The sequence below is a fragment of the Electrona antarctica genome (genome assembly GCF_951216825.1).
Source record: "Electrona antarctica genome assembly, chromosome: 2".
NCBI classification, from domain to species: domain Eukaryota; kingdom Metazoa; phylum Chordata; class Actinopteri; order Myctophiformes; family Myctophidae; genus Electrona; species Electrona antarctica.
In genome coordinates this window covers 6,535,474-6,553,468 of record NC_136807.1, presented here as the reverse complement: position 1 = coordinate 6,553,468, position 17,995 = coordinate 6,535,474, and the positions used below count along the sequence as shown (strand labels likewise).

At 42.0% G+C, this 17,995-nt stretch overlaps 1 protein-coding gene across 7 annotated transcripts in view; it reads right to left on the bottom strand.

Annotated features, from left to right (window-relative positions):
- Positions 1–17,995, bottom strand: part of mtor (mechanistic target of rapamycin kinase) — a 211,657-nt gene that overhangs the window by 106,778 nt on the left and 86,884 nt on the right. The gene's annotated exons all lie outside the window — the stretch shown is intronic.

Here is a 17,995-nt window from a genome sequence, read left to right as displayed (position 1 = left end):
ATGACTAAAGCTCACATTTCACATCACACACTAGCCCCCCCCCCCCCCGATTTTTTTATTTCAATGAATCGATTCATATCGTCGGGATTAATATCGATATATATCGATATACGATATATCGTTACATGCCTAGTCAAATCTGGTCACAAAATAGGATGGCAGGATTAATGTGGCTAATACTATAAGTCATGTGTGCAGTCATACCGCTGCAGGGCATTCCGGTAGGCTTAAGCTTACTCATCTGTTGCACTGACTGACTAAACACCTTAACCCATTTATACCTGGGAACGATTCTACAAATGCCTTCTAAATCTTGACAGTTTTATGAAAAACCCTATGTTTCTATGTCAGTCGTTCTCAAACATTTTCCTCCCAAAAATATATGAAATTGGCCGCCGACCCCCATCTGATGATACTCCTCCCAGTAGCAAAGATTTGAGTTAAAAACGTTCGCTCAAAGCTGTTTTTCTGTTTTTCTTTGATTTCTTTTATTGTCTCTGTTTTTGTTATGTATTTTTGTTTTCTTGTATTCACATTTATGTTTGATTTCTGTTTCATTGTTCGTGTTTCATTTTTTGAAATAAAAACAAAGTTCAAAAAAAAAAAAACGTTCGCTCTGAAAGAATATATTCAAACATTTTGGGCCACATTTTCACGATTTTTAAAAAATAGCAGACCTACAAGTTCATAGCGTGGCTATGAGCTTGTAGATCTGCTATTTTTTAATAGCTAAATTATAACAATGTTTAAAACACCAAAAAGGGTTCCCGCCCAAAATGGGTTAAACACACACAGCCCCTGCAGTGCATCGAGTTCAATGTCTTGGTGAGAATCTTTGAGATTTCTCATCCTCCAGGAAAAAAAACAGCCCCCTCCAAATTAATGTGGTTGAAGCTAAAACTATCTAGGTTTACAAGAAAGATAGAAGGTTCACAAGAATGGCAATACGCTGTGCCTTCGCTGGTGTCACACAAGAGCCAATCAATATGCTGTGCCTTCGCTGGTGTCACACAAGAGCCAATCAAACCACTGGAACAATACGCTGTGCCTTCGCTGGTGTCACACAAGAGCCAATCAAACCACTGGAACATTCTCTCCATCAGTAAAAGAGTGCACGTCTTCCTGTGGAAGTGGAAGTGCTGCATGCATGACTTGCTCTGGACAAAGACTATTAACTAATGTTCATTTACATCAAATAGCAGCGGGGCCCGCGACGCAGAACGAAAGATGGATTAGAATTGAATGAGGGCAGCCCTCTTGACAATACCCACTTCTTTAATCTCATTCCAAAGACATTTTTGGAGAACTGATCGGTATCAAATTCACCACATTAGATGGCCGTACGATAGTGAGCAGTTGAGTACATTAGGCCAAGACTAGCTTGGTTTTTTCCTGCTCCATGATCCATAAAAACGTGCGCCAGCAAAGCTCCGACAATTAGGAAATGATTGACACAGAAAAGGCAGAGTGTTCCTATTTTTTCAGCTGGATATTTCAACAGGAGCACGGCCGAGCATTGACTGAACGAAAATGATAGTCTGCTACCGATTATTGACACACGTGGACGGACAGATGGATGTGCCGTGTGTAGTCACACAAGCTAAACTTCAATCATTTAATTTAAGCTGTGGAACTACTTCGGAACGTTTGAGTTATCTCGTGACTTCTCGTTGTCTGCTTGAAAGGGTCCGGTCCATCTTCAAAGTAAACTCCAGGACCTTCGATAACAGAGCTATGTACTGCTAAGTACAGGGTAAAGATTACTATGAAAAATACTGCGTGGTATGAGTACCGCTCCATTTTTCAGGATAAAAAAAAAAAAATCTAAATCTTTCAGATCTAATCTTTTTGGTACTTTTGCACAACACTGTCATATTTATGGTTAAGTATAAAATAGGACATTCATTTAACCCATTTTGGGCGGGAACCCCTTTTGGTGTTAGCATTATGTTATGCTTTAGCTATTGAAAAATAGCAGATCTACAAGCTCGTAGCGCGCCACCGAGTGGCGCGCTACGAGCTTGTAGGTCTATAGAAACATAGCTTTTTCAGAAAACTGTCAGGATGTAGAAGACATTTTTAGAATCTGATCACAGGTCAAAATGGGTTAAGGAAAAGGAAAACACATATAAAACAAATATGAAATATGGATATACAAGGTTTCTGTCCGACAGCAACAACAGTATAAACCCTAAACTTGCAGTACGTGAAACACACAAACGTAAATCTTCCAGAAGCACAGACCCCGCTGTGCTCTAGGAGAACATCGATCCAGCCAGTCTGTAACGCGTTATCGCTAAGGAATACAGGCTCTGAGCACGGAGGAGCATCTGTGGAGAGAGCAACACGTCACTGCATGACGCGATGAGCGCAGGCAGGGTGTCACCCCTTCCAGATGGTCCTGGAACTGCATTCATCCCTAACGCTTTGACTACTTCGTTCGAAACCGTTTGACTTGTGCCATTGTTTCAAAATGGGCAACAAGAAAAGGGAGTTGTTTTAATGCATGAGCGGTTTGCACTCTGAAGAAAAGAGAGAGAAAAACATTTCTAGCTTTTGTTTGAAATCATTTGTGGTTGGAAATTAACCCCATTAACCCTGGCTAACCCTCCATTCTTTGGGGCACATTTTTATTTCCTTTGTTCTGTTAATTTGTTTTTAAATAGCCGATCTACGAGCTCACAATAGGGTCATAGAGTGATGCATTGTGGGCTTGTACTCCATTTATTATAATGTTTTACATTTTTTTACGAAAATGTTTGCCACATTTTGAAAATGTGCCCAAAATAGGGACGACTGGACAAATGTGGTTAAATGGATATAGTAGGAACGGTTCCACGCCATAGATCGAAGATTGAATAAAATAGAAAAGAGAAATAATAACAACCCATAAACGTTCTCTTTCAAGGACGTGATGATCAGTCATCTGAACATCTGAGAGTGAACCGAGGTGGGCCTTCTGTTGAACAAGCATTCAAGTTAAAAGTATGACGGTCATTATCGCTAATGTTCTGTTTGACGTTTTCTTTTCCCGCTTTCTTATTTTCCGGCCAAACTCAGTTAGCCCATTCTGGGCGGGAACCCCTTTTGGTGTTAGCATTATGTTATGCTTTAGCTATTGAAAAATAGCAGATCAACAAGCTCATAGCGCGCCACCGAGTGGCGCGCTACGAGCTTGTAGGTCTGCTATTTTTGAAAAATCGAAGAACGACTGACATAGAAAACATGGCTTTTTCAGAAAACTGTCAGGATGTAGAAGACATTTTTTTAATCTGATCTCAGGTCAAACTCAGTTAGGCGTGTTAGGGGACCACTGAGACGGCAGCCGGAGAAGCCATTCCCCATCTATATGTTTACGCCACGCTGTTAACACATCGGGACACTGGGGGCAGAATGTGTCTCCCGGGTCTCTCACCTTCGGGTCAAGAGGCCGAGGGAAGAAAGTGAATCCAACAGCAAAACAAAAAAGAAAAAGGGAACAAAAAGCTGGAGCCTATAGCCGTTAGGTCATCGGAATGCTGCGCTTGTATTACCGTTTGGATGGAGACAAAAGGAGCAAGCTTTGAACGTCCATAGTGTCCATAGGCTACACATACAAAAATGCATTTAACGGTAACAACTATCCACCCACATCTGGTTTCCTTGAATTATTTCAGCTCTGTGATTTACAGTAATCCTTTTGTTCTAACAAAAAAATGAATTATAATAAATTTCCCTCTGGCTCTATGGAAAACAAGCTGCGGGAGGGTACAGTTGTCACAGTTTAACAGTGGGATTACGTTAGAACCATAAATTTGCAATGCTGGCTATTGGTCAAAGGAACAAGTGTGTCCTTTACACACCGCATACAAACATAAAACTAATTTAGTCATTCCAAACCCAGGCCATGGAAAGAAGTATGGCATTTGTTAAGGTGATGACCATGATAAAGAGGCGATTACAGTACACCCTTTTTTCAGAATTTCTATCATCAAACTTAATGACACTATCCACTTAACCCATTTTGGGCGGGAACCCCTTTTGGTGTTTTAAACATTATGTTATAATTTAGCTATTGAAAAATAGCAGATCTACAAGCTCATAGCGCGCCACCGAGTGGCGCGCTACGAGCTTGTAGATCTGCTATTTTTTTTAAATCATGAACATTTTTAACTCAAATCTTTGCTTCTGGGAGGTGGTCCCTGAAACAACACATTTTCAGATGGGGGTCAGCGGCCAATTTCATATATTTTTGGGGGTCCTTGACATGAAATATTGAGAACCACTGATATAGAAACATGAGGTTTTTCAGAAAAAAATGACATTTTAAAAAAGACATTTTTTAAATTTCGACGTCAGGCCTAAATGTGTTAAAATGGGTGAGAACTTGAAGTACGCCCCAGAATAACACAAACAGACTCCACTGTCGTCAACAAGCAATCCGAAAATGTCAACACGACGGTTCCTTTTCGTTTGGCCCCGATGTCACGCAATGTCCCTTTGAAGCCACACCACACAGACAACCGTGCTTACACAAAGCAGAAGAGACCGCTCAAGTGGGATAGGGAGGGATAATCTGTGTTCCTTTCCCCCCGGGTATAACCCGTTTTGGGCGGGAACCCCTTTTGGTGTTAGCATTATGTTATGCTTTAGCTATTGAAAAATAGCAGATCTACAAGCTCATAGCGCGCCACCGAGTGGCGCGCTACGAGCTTGTAGGTCTGCTATTTTTTTTAAATCGAAGAACCACTGACATAGAAACATAGCTTTTTCAGAAAACTGTCAGGATGTAGAAGACATTTTTAGAATCTGATCTCAGGTCAAAATGGGATAATCTATTCCTGCTACTGGTTTTGCAGAGCGGGGTCACAGACGGACCGGTACGTGGCTTGTGTCCCCACCCCACCAATATATTAGGGCACCACCTGGTAGCCATTGCAAACCAGAGCCACCCTGACCTCTTGGTGGCACGCCAGGGCTCCAGGTCTTCCGCTCAGACAGTCGGTGCATGCCCGGACGCATACCGTCTCCTTCATTATAAAAAAATATGGAACCATTTATTTAACCTCCATGCGTGAGCAGGTTTTACTGGCTTGCATAGTGCAGACACATTATGAGTAGCATCTTAAATTTGAAATCCCAGATAAGTCTAAACCAATCTGCGGAAATATTTATTCAATTTGTAATCGAATCGTTAACCACTGATGCTCGTTATTCTTAGTTGTGCGATGAATATCGGACGTCTTGCATCGCATTGTGGCTCGTGGAGCTTGGTTAGGTTATAGTTAGTATAATGACACACCCAAAATAGTGCTGGCCGGTTGAACATGGTTAAACAATATACAGGTAGGTAATGTCTGGTGTGCTCGAGATCCACATGCATTTCTCTTAATTTGTTACAGCCTTCTTCAATCAGAATCTTGAAGAAGGCTGGATGGCCAAAATGTCATCAAATAAAGAGAAATGCACATGGAGTATGAGTGTGCAATGCGACCATCCAGAGTTTCCGGATGGTAACCGCAAGGTCGCTAGTTCGAACCCGGGCTCCCTCAGAGTTAAGAGTGTCAAAGTGTCCTTGGGCAAGACACTGAACCCCTAATTGCTCCTGATGTGCTGGTTGGTGTCTTGCATGGTTTCCGCCGCCATTGGTGTATGAATGGGTGAATGTAATGCACAATCTATGTAAAGCGCCTTGGATAAAGGCGCTATATAAATGCACCATTTACCATTTTACTCCAAAGTTTGGAAAAGTTTCAGTCCGCTAAAAGTATATATACTGTATATATATATATATATATATATATATATATATATATATATATATTAAAGGGCTTTTTCTGCCTTTATTTGATAGTGTACAGTAAACTCACAGGACAATGGGGGGGAGAAAGAGATGGGGAGTGACGAGTGTCGATCCCACGACACGCTGTCTAATCTGGCTGGTTAGCAGCCTATAGGTGCCCGGGGCCGCTAGGCCGGACCGGGCCATAAAACAATGTCTGTGCCCTCTCGGCACGGTCCTTCCTGATCGGTCCAGCGGTTGGTGAGATTAGCTTCCGGACACACAGACAGACAGACACGCACACAGTCCCTTTTCTAGACTGCTCGCCTCTGAGGAGCCACGACGTAAAAGAAAAGGTCATATAGAGCTGTGATTTTCTTTATCTGCAGTGGATATTGTGTAAAACTCCAGTCGATCAGCAGCAATCATGAAATTGGATGCTGTACCCAGCAAGCACGGTCAGGACCTGGATGAATCAGTGACGTCTCGATTGGGGCCAAATCAAGTCAAACCAAGACTAGTCACATCTGGCCCAGAATATCACCTGATTTCAACCAACATACATTTTGCCCACTAAAACGGACGTCCCTGGATGAATCAGAGAGAGTCTGATCGAGGCCAGATCAACTTAAGTCATATCATAACTAGTCAGATCTGGCCCAGAATAAGCTATATTATTTAAACTGGTGAAGACGTCCTGGAAATGACGTAAGGATCATCCCCATATGGGCTGTGATCTGGCCTAGTCCTGAACGTCACCGGAGTCACCGGAGGACGTCATCATGACGTCATTTGGCTTGCTGGGTAATGCAGGATGCTCTCTGAAGGTACATACAGATCTGCTGGAAATAATGAACAGGCATCTTCTGTTTGCAATTAACCCATTTTGGACTGAGGTCGATTAAAAAACAAAAGGATTCAAAATCCTAACATTTTTCTGAAAAAGTACCCATGTTTCTATGTCAGTGCTGGTGCTCAACCTTTTTCATGACAAGGACCCCCAGAATTATCTCTATTGGGCCACGGACCCCCATCTCAAAATATGTAGTTCCAGGGAGGGACCCCCCAGAAGCCAATATTTTAGTTACATTTTTTCGCTCTGAAATATATATTCAAAGATTTGCGCCACATTTTCACGACTTTTCAAAAAATAGCAGACCTACAAGCTCGTAGCGCGCCACTCGGTGGCGCGCTACGAGCTTGTAGATCTGCTATTTTTCAATAGCTAAAGCATGACAATAATGCTTGAAACACCAAAAGGGGTTCCCGCCCAAAATGGGTTAAAACTAAATGTTATCCAACGGACTCCAGAAAGGCTCTCGTCGTCCCCGTCCGTCACCACTGATTTGTATCAAATGGAGTCAAGCTACAAAAGAATCATCATATTGATATCACAGCTGTAACAGTCACAACATTGAAAAAGTCCATCCGTGGTACATGTTTTTAAGACAGGACGAGAAAGCTCAGGAGAAAGAAATACTGTATTAATATTGAAGACAGAGAAAAAGATAGGGGCACTCAAGAAAGAAAGTTTCATTAGGACATGCCCCTCCATGTCCTGAAAAAGACCACTGAGTTTAACCCATTTTGACCCGAGATCAGATTCTAAAAATGTCTTCTACATCCTGACAGTTTTCTTAAAAAGCTATGTTTCTATGTCAGTGGTTCTTTTTGAGTGGTGCAACCACTCCAAGGAACAGCAATGTCCGTGTTCAACTATGTTTGTTTGTGTGAGTGTGTGTGTGTGTGTGTGACTATGTGTGTGACCAGTACCAATGAGCACCAAAAGTGGCACTGTTGTGCCAGAAACAGAGAGAGAGAGATCGTGTTAGAACCAAAAGGAACTGAAATTGGAACGACACAGAGAAGAAATTGGAACGATACAAATTGGAACGATACAGAGAAGAAATTGGAACGATACAGATAACTAATAGGAACTGAAATTGGAACAATACAGAGAAGAAATTGGAACGATACAGAGAAGAAATTGGAACGATACAAATTGAACGATACAGAGAACCAATAGAGGGGAGTTGCACCACTCAGTTCACACGGGTGTGATTTTTACTTTGACAAATTGCTTTAATAAAGGCTTTTTTGAGTGGTGTAAACCACTCCTACAACTGGCTTTGTTGTGCAGAAAAAATTAGCATGGTTGCTATGTTCACCCTGTTCACCCGGGTGTGATTCTTAGTCTGTGCAGAAAAAATTAGCATGGTTGCTATGTTCACCCTGTTCACCCGGGTGTGATTCTTAGTCTGTGCAGAAAAAATGAGCATGGTTGCTGATGTTCACCCTGTTCACCCGGGTGTGATTTCTTAGTCTGTGCAGAAAAAATGAGCATGGTTGCTATGTTCACCCTGTTTACCCGGGTGTGGATTTAATTACGTCAGACATGATTTCATTACGTCAGACAGGCTATATAAGACCTTACACCACTCAGTTCACACGGGTGTGATTTATTTTATATACACCTTGCCTCCTGGCGTTTCTTGGGTGACTGGGTCTTTTTCTCTGTTTTCACATACTGTATGTATATTCAAGGGCGATGATTTAAAGCACAGCGCAAGTTACAGTAACACTCAGGGAAAACACGGTGCCTACATTCTGTACTGTACATCCAAAGCTCGCAGCTCGCGCCACAACATGTCCGATCAAAAGGGAGATACTGAAATCTAAACGCAGAGGTTCCTCAACTTCAGGTGGAAGATGTTACCCCTTAACCCATTTTGGGCGGGAACCCCTTTTGGTGTTAGCATTATGTTATGCTTTAGCTATTGAAAAATAGCAGATCTAAAGCTCATAGCGCGCCACTCTACGAGCTTGTAGGTCTGCTATTTTTGAAAAATCGTGAAAATGTGGCGCAAATCTTGAATATATTCTTTCGTTTAGTTTTTAACTCAAATCTTTGCTTCTGGGGGGGTCCCCTGGAACAACATATTTTCAGATGGGGGGTCGGCGGCCAATTACATGTATTTTTGGGAGTCCTTCACAAGAAAATGTTTGAGAACATAGAAACATGGGTTTTTCGAGAAAACTGTCAGGATTTAGAAGACATTTGTAGAATCGTCCTCGGTCAAAATGGGTTAATAAAGATTATATAAGAGGAAAGACTGGAGAGAAGAGAGAGAAAGCTTTGGAATGCACTGGCTCTCACTTTCAACCACCACCTTTCCCCCTAATTGAACCCATGAGCGATCTGAGGCTGTGGGCTGGTCTCTCCGCTCACAGAGTGGCTCCATTTCCTCCAGAGTGGATCTGAAGCTCTGGGCTGGCCTCTCCAGTCACAGAGTGGCTCCGTTTCCAATGTGTTTTCAAAGGGGGTTGGGGTGGGGGACAGAGACTGCAAAGTCTCTTGACGAGAAACACTGGTCATGGTTTGCTACGTCAGCTTATTTATCTTGTCTATCTAATGATTGTTTTATTGTTCTTTACGTTTATTCCAATGGCAATCAGTGCCATAGAATGTTTGTTCAGTAACAAGTGTCTCCATATCTTATACGTTCCATACTGTCACACGGCAAAAAATAGCTGTTCTACAAGCCCAAAGTGTTGTGTCGTAAAGCTTTTTGAGCTTTGTGTGTAGATATTATTTATTTTACAACATTTTGGAGAAACAAATGATGGTGTCCCGCAGTGGAATGTGAGGGCCTTCCATGGGCTGGGGGGGGGGGGGCCTTCATGGGGCTGGGGGGGGTTGTGAGGGCCTTCCATGGGGTTGGGGGGGGGGGGGGGGGGGGGTTGTATAAATATGGGGGGGGCCGTCAGTGGAAGTTTATTTGGTTTTAACACCTCTAACGTCGACGAGGGCTGCACTGTTTGGCAGAACGGTGTCTGAAAGGGGGAGGGAAAACAGAACGGCATGATGCTAAGCATATAAAACAGTGTCCAGCTGGACCTCGCCTCGCGGCACCGAGCAGTGAATGACAGAGTCCAGGGCCGGAGGAAAGGCCATACCGCTGGGGACACCTCGCCGGAGACTGGGATCTGACTCACTCACACAGTACAGTTAAGCTATGAGAATGTCCAGGAAAGCAAATTATACGCTTTTTTTTCCACAAAACACTGACTCACAAACCATTACTTCAGGTTAAGACTAAGAGTTATGAGCATGTCAACAGACACTGGCGACAGCGTGCCATCAATTCGGACAGTCAAATTCTCTGTGACTGTAACTGAAACTGATCATTATTTACAACTTTGTAAAGTCTGTATTTTGAGAATGGAGACATAATATTTTTGTTTTTATGAAACAGACACAAAACACAGAACCATGCTACTAGTAATTTAAGCATTGTGGAGAGGTTGATTCAACGTCTGCCAATATTGTAAGTCAATATAAAAGAAACATCGACACACTTGTGTACCATACATGAGATAGGCTGTCCAGATATATGCTCATCTGGACAGCCTTTCTAAATTAGCTTTGTAGTTAATCTGTGTTTAGATGAATGTGTTGTAAAATCAGCCAACTATGACATTGTCGCTTTATCTCCACAATTCCATCTTTTTTTATGATATGACATTTTGGGCTTTTGGTTAAAAGGAAAACACGGACACCAGAGGACGAAGCGTGCTCTTGTTTCCAATGCAGCTGTATTGCATTTGTTGTATCAAAGTCAAATCTTTTAACACAATCATGATTATGGTCACTCAGTTGGTCATTACTCTGTGTAAGATTACCATCTAGAATCTAGATGGGATCAAAACTATAATGGAAAGGTAACGGAGAATATCCAGGAAAATGCAGCATGAGGTAATGCAACTTCGACAATCATCTAAGCCATGCGTGTGTTGTTGTAAATGCGTTTAAGACATTTTGGGCGGGAACCCCTTTTGGTGTTAGCATTATGTTATGCTTTAGCTATTGAAATAGCAAATGGCAGATCTACAAGCTCGTAGCGCGCCACCGAGTGGCGCGCTACGAGCTTGTAGGTCTGCTATTTTTTTAAAATCTAAGAACGACTGACATAGAAACATGGCTTTTTCAGAAAACTGTCAGGATGTAGAAGACATTTTTAGAATCTGATCTCAGGTCAAAATGGGTTAAGTACAAATACAATAAATGGGTACTGGTTTTGTCTTTAGACGAGCGCCAAATGAGGGAAACAAAAGAAATACTGAATTACGTACGAGGATATTAATCAGAGAGAGAGAATTAGAACCTCAACATACAGTTTTCGAACCTCAGAGTTGACAAATAGGCTTATTACTCCCATATGGTTGGTAGGGAGACAACCAATACGGAGAATTGAAAACATATGTCAACATCTCAGGAGGACAAAGCCATGTGCACTGGAGACGTACATTGCGAAGCAGTGATCAGTTGGAAAGAGCAGCCAGTGACAAACGTTGAGCTAAATGTCCGGACACAAGAGTGGTGTTCCTCCAAATGATTTCACCTTCAACTCAGTGATACAACAAATCAACAGCAGGATGGACCTTCACACAATTGTGTTTCTTTTGTGCGATATAAGGGGCTAAGGAAAGACATTTAATTTTACATTCCTGTACTCAATCACGTTTCAGATGAAAACTGCTGCTTTTCCGGACCGTGTGTGCAGATACATTTAGAGAGGGGTGCCTGCCAAGTGATTAGTGGAGAGGAAGGGGGTTCAGATACATTTAGAGAGGGGGTGCCTGCCAAGTGATTAGTGGAGAGGAAGGGGGTTTATGGGGAAGAGGTGAGGATTTACTGTATGCAATGAGGTATCGAGTGAGGGTAAAGGTCTCAAGTTTTTGTTTTGTCCCATGTCTCTCTACAGTACTTGTTAACACATTGAGAGCCCACGCAAAACTGCCCAAAAATCACTTTCACCTAGAAAATCCATTCACATTTTTTATAATTCAGCTGACTGTGGAGACACATGCTGGAAATGTTTTATAGTTTCTGAGTTATTTAATTTAAACGCCAAATGCATTCTCAATGGCGAAAACACAAACTTTGGCACCACGTATAAAAAAAAAAATCATTGTTTAGATTTTTTTTAATAAAAAATAAATATATCCACAGACGTCTTGGGCTATGCACGTGCGGTAATACCCACAAAATGTGTTAACAAGGACTGGGCAATATCTATCTTGCCCAAACCCTAACCACCACTCTACAACTAAAGAAAATATAGTGTCTGAATTATATATATATAAAATAATAATGTGATCAATGTGTTTTTGAACTAATGATTCCAGTCACAAAATGTAAATATAAATAATATAAAATAATAATAAGCCTTGGTTCATCAATGCTATCCAGCCTTCCTTCATCAGTGCTATCCAGCCACACTGATGAAGGCTGCAACGTTTGTCTCCTGTCCAAAATGCAAGAATATAAAATAGTGAAATGCAGTCTTGGTGTGTGCGACCCCTTACCGTTATCTATATGATATGTTTTTTAACGGGTAACACACCTACTGTAAGTCAGAGCGCGGTGGTCACATGAAGAGTCACAACATGGAAACGTATACATGTAGCTATGGTTTATGTGGCTTTAAGAGCTACAGGTACATGGTTGGCTTTGTATTGTTTAGTAAAGTCCTTGGGAAATGTACAGTAACGTTGGCAGGATGTCAAAAGTACCCCACTGGCCAAGTGGTCCAGGCACATGCCACATACGTATAGGCTCTGGCCTGACAGCATGTCGCGTGTTCGAGTCCCGTTCATGACGACCTTTGCTGCATGTCTCTCCCTCCCTCTTTCCTGCCTATCTTAACCCATTTTGGGGCGGGAACCCCTTTTGGTGTTAGCATTATGTTATGCTTTAGCTATTGAAAAATAGCAGATCTTCAAGCTCATAGCGTGCCACCGAGTGGCGCGCTATGAGCTTGTAGATCTGCTATTTTTGAAAAATCGAAGAACGACTGACATAGAAACATAGCTTTTTCAGAAAACTGTCAGGATGTAGAAGACATTTTTAGAATCTGATCTCAGGTCACTATCAATAAAGGAAGAAAAAACAAATATAAAAAAAGTACTTGATGCAATACACAAACAGCTTCAGTGGCACAACAATACGATCACTGTTTTTTTATGCTTTTTTGAATTAAGCTACAAAAAAACACTATTTCCATGATATCTGGGGCATTGAGTTACAGGTACACAGTTGCCATTGTACTGCTTAATAAAGTCCAAAACATATAATGCTGGCCAGTTCTCAGCAGTCCTTGACCGCACGAGACCGCACGATTGAAGCCACATGATGTATTGTAAACAAATCATTTTGCTATGGTTTCTGGGGCATGGCTTTGAGAGTTACAGGTACAATGTTCCCTTTGTATTGTTTAATAGAGTCCTTGAGAAGTAGAATGTTGTCAGGTTATGTAAATCCAAAACCACACTAATGAAATGGAAGTCAGAGACAACACCAAATGCTTATTTTACTGTCTTTCTTTGAGTCAGTGTGCCCATGTTACACACTGTACTCTGTGCACACACTGTGCCCCTCTTGACACAGGAGTCCACTTGGTTTCCGATTCATCCATTTGTCAGGGAAGCTTGCAGCTCGCAATGAGAACGGAAAATAAAATACACAGGCAAGGCAAATCTGTCACAGACATTTTCTATTTTGTTTGTGTTAGCTAGAAATTCTGTGCAGATGAAAAGCATGATTGATCCAACCATTTTCTTACAGAGCTGGTCAGAGCACACAATCTCTCCTCCGACTGTAAGCGTAACATCCTAACAGTCCTCAATGAGACACTTCTTATAGTTATACCCACGTGAAGAGAACAGGAGCTAGGGCTGGCAAAAGTATTACATAATTGCTTGATCGACATAATCATAATTATTTTTTGAATAATTGTGTTGTTGAAAAGTATTGAAAATATCTACTGGTAACTTGTACTGTAGATCAGCTATTTCTGAACATTATTTAATCCATTTTGACCTGAGATCAGATTCTAAAAAAAATTCTTCTAAATCCTGACAGTTTTCTGAAAAAGCTATGTTTCTATGTCAGTCGTTCTTCGGTTTTTCAAAAATAGCAGACCTACAAGCTCGTAGCGCGCCACTCGGTGGCGCGCTACGAGCTTGTAGATCTGCTATTTTTCAATAGCTAAAGCATAACATAATGCTAACACCCAAAATGGGTTAAAGTATAAAATTATTAAATGCATAGTGCATTATTCATTGACTATTGGCACCGGTCATTGTCTGTCATTTCTTAGTATATTTAAGTTATGTGCCTGCCCTGCAAATGATTTATATGATTCCAAAAAGCAAAATGACATCATTAATCACAATTATTTACACAGCAATTAATCGTCAGCTAAAATGTCGTGACAGTCCAAGGAGGAGCAGGGAAAGGAAACAGCACTGCTATTCTTGCATTGGCACAGCAAGTGTCCCTAAATGGTAATATTCTATATGCAAAAAGGAATCAGCAGATTTACACTAATACCGGTAGACACTAGACAGGGCTGCAAATAGCGAGGATCAGACAGCTGTCCCTGTACAACCACCACAATAGCAGCAGGCCAGTCTGACTCATGGCCTACACAAGTGGTTACAATTAGTTTTACAACAAATGCCTTAACTTCTTTTTTTGTGAATGAAATGTTATTTCAACAAATCAGCATGGTAGAGTACTGTATGTTAACCCATTTTGGGCGGGAACCCCAATTGGTGTTTTAAACATTATGTTATAATTTAGCTATTGAAAAATAGCAGATCTACAAGCTCATAGCGCGCCACCGAGTGGCACGCTATGAGCTTGTAGGTCTGCTATTTTTGAAAAATCTTGAAAATGTGTCACAAATCTTTGAGGGTGACCCCCATCTGAAAATATGTTGTTCCAGGAACAACATATTTTCAGATGGGGGTCAGCGGCCTATTACATACATGTTTGGGGTCCTTTTGACATGAAATATTGAGCACCACTGATACAGAAACATGAGGTATTTCAGAAAACTGTCAGAATTTAGAAGACACTTTTTAAATTTCGACGTCAGGCCTAAATTGGTTAATACAATATTATAGCTAACACAACTGCGGTGGGAACAGCAGGGAAATACGACTGTCTGTCACTGCTCTTCTATTGAGACATGTTGTGATCCTGTGGTCTGGAAGGACCACTACTGTGATCCTGTGGTCTGGTAGGACCACTACTGTGATCCTGTGGTCTGGAAGGACCACTACTGTGATCCTGTGGTCTGGAAGGACCACTACTGTGATCCTGTGGTCTGGTAGGACCACTACTGTGATCCTGTGGTCTGGTAGGACCACTACTGTGATCCTGTGGTCTGGAAGGACCACTACTGTGATCCTGTGGTCTGGAAGGACCACTACTGTGATCCTGTGGTCTGGAAGGACCACTACTGTGATCCTGTGGTCTGGAAGGACCACTACTGTGATCCTGGGGTCTGGTAGGACCACCACTACTGTGATCCTGAGGTCTGGAAGGACCACTACTGTGATCCTGTGGTCTGGAAGGACCACTACTGTGATCCTGTGGTCTGGAAGGACCACTACTGTGATCCTGTGGTCTGGAAGGACCACTACCGTGATCCTGTGGTCTGGTAGGACCACTACCGTGATCCTGTGGTCTGGTAGGACCACTACCGTGATCCTGTGGTCTGGTAGGACCACTACTGTGATCCTGTGGTCTGGTAGGACCACTACCGTGATCCTGTGGTCTGGTAGGACCACTACTGTGATCCTGTGGTCTGGAAGGACCACTACCGTGATCCTGTGGTCTGGTAGGACCACTACTGTGATCCTGTGGTCTGGAAGGACCACTACTGTGATCCTGTGGTCTGGTAGGACCACTACTGTGATCCTGTGGTCTGGAAGGACCACTACTGTGATCCTGTGGTCTGGTAGGACCACTACTGTGATCCTGTGGTCTGGAAGGACCACTACTGTGATCCTGTGGTCTGGAAGGACCACTACTGTGATCCTGTGGTCTGGTAGGACCACTACTGTGATCCTGTGGTCTGGAAGGACCACTACTGTGATCCTGTGGTCTGGTAGGACCACTACTGTGATCCTGTGGTCTGGAAGGACCACTACTGTGATCCTGTGGTCTGGTAGGACCACTACTGTGATCCTGTGGTCTGGAAGGACCACTACTGTGATCCTGTGGTCTGGAAGGACCACTACTGTGATCCTGTGGTCTGGAAGGACCACTACTGTGATCCTGAGGTCTGGAAGGACCACTACTGTGATCCTGAGGTCTGGAAGGACCACTACAGTGATCCTGTGGTCTGGAAGGACCACTACAGTGATCCTGTGGTCTGGTAGGACCACTACAGTGATCCTGTGGTCTGGTAGGACCACTACTGTGATCCTGTGGTCTGGAAGGACCACTACAGTGATCCTGGGGTCTGGGAGGACCACTACTGTGATCCTGTGGTCTGGAAGGACCACTACAGTGATCCTGTGGTCTGGTAGGACCACTACTGGTTGACAAGTGGTATTGCCTGAATGTCAAAATGTAATTTCTCCCCTCAGCGAGCACGCCAGGGGTCTTTCTGACTATTGGTCTTTCTGACTAGTGGTAAAAATGTCAGCACCTGCGCGGCGAGGGATATATTTTGTCATTATGATAAACAGCAAAAATAGCCACTCTACAAGTTTCTCCCTTGATGACAGAATACATGGTCACTGTCACGTGGAAACCTTGTATGTCCAAAACTGTTAATAATAATAATAATTTAGTCAATTTGTAAAATGTATTTAATCACAGCACAAGCTCTTGTTAATACTATTCATTGGTCCAATATTTACAAAACCCACAGATACTGTACAATTAAACACTTTCACTTTCCAACTTTCCAGATTCTTTTTGGAAAGAATTTCCAAGCTCACAACGTCTCATGAGCTTGTAGATCGGCTATTTTCGATGCTTTTGTGTGACAATTTTGAACGATGAAGTAGGGCTTAAATTTACGGGGGGGTGTGTGGGCGGGGGGGGGACATTAAAGGTTGAATTGTGGTAATACAAGGTTTCTTCCGACAGCAACGACAGACATGTAGCATCTTGCTTTGACCTTCTTGTGAAATGCTGTCGTGCAAATTGTCCAGAACTCCCCAGAATTAGACCCGTTCTGTTCTCAACCACCTCTTCGTTCTCGTTTCACGGTAACAACAATGTAATTATAACGTGTTTGCTAAACTATTTCTTTGGGGGAAAAAGTGTTTGCAAACCAGGGTTATTAAAGTTAACCTCATAAACCCTGAAAACCCATGAAAAAAGGAGGGGGTATAGCAGCAGAACCCCTGGGTGACTCCGGTCAACTAAGTATATACTGTACTGTAGTGTTAAACCCATTTTGACCTGAGATCAGATTCTAAATATGTCTGTTTGAAAATGACAGTTTTCTGAAAAAGCTATGTTTCTATGTCAGTCGTTCTTCGATTTTTCAAAAATAGCAGACCTACAAGCTACGAGCTTGTAGATCTGCTATTTTTAAATAGCTAAAGCATAACATAATGCGCCTAACACCAAAAGGGGTTCCCGCCCAAAATGGGTTAAGTGCAAAGAATAAAACTAAAGGGAAAAATGTATTTGTTTGTTATTTTTTTTTAAAGAAAATGTGCAAAACTAACTAAAACTAAATGGAATTGTATGTAAAAAAAGATCACATTTGTTTTAGATTTGACACCGTCATGTGTCATGATTCCTTATTCAACCTTTTTTAAGCTTCTATAATCAAGTCTTTCCTTACAATGCCTGAAAAACTCAAACTAAGAACTAAGTAAACTAAACTGAAACACTCCTTAACAATATTCATTAACAGTAATGAACATTTAAAAACCATACAGTAGTAACTCTGTTGCAAAACCTATTTTATTGAGATGCTTCTTACTGTATGTGCAAAGTAAAAATCATATCAGCTGCCAAAAAACCTTCATTGGCACACTTATTCCACACTTAAGAGTACATACAGACATTGCACACCTCTTTGGCATGTAAAGACACACTTTTACACCAGAAATGGACAGCCCTGAGGACGTAATAACAGCTGTCATTGACAGGCGTTAAGTCAGGTAAGGAGGTATGGGGTTAATTGCATACATGCAAACCCCTGGTTTTAGCCATAAAAGTGGCAATCACCACACAAGCATTACAAGTTGTAAACAAAGCGTGTCTTCCTATAGCCTGATTTATAGTTAGTTGTGTGCCAAATAGCAGCTCTATTAGCTCACAATACAATGTTGAATGTGATGCAGTGTGCGCTTGTAGATCGGCTATCTTTGCATTCAACATTGGCTTGCAACTAAGTCTGTGTTTTTGAC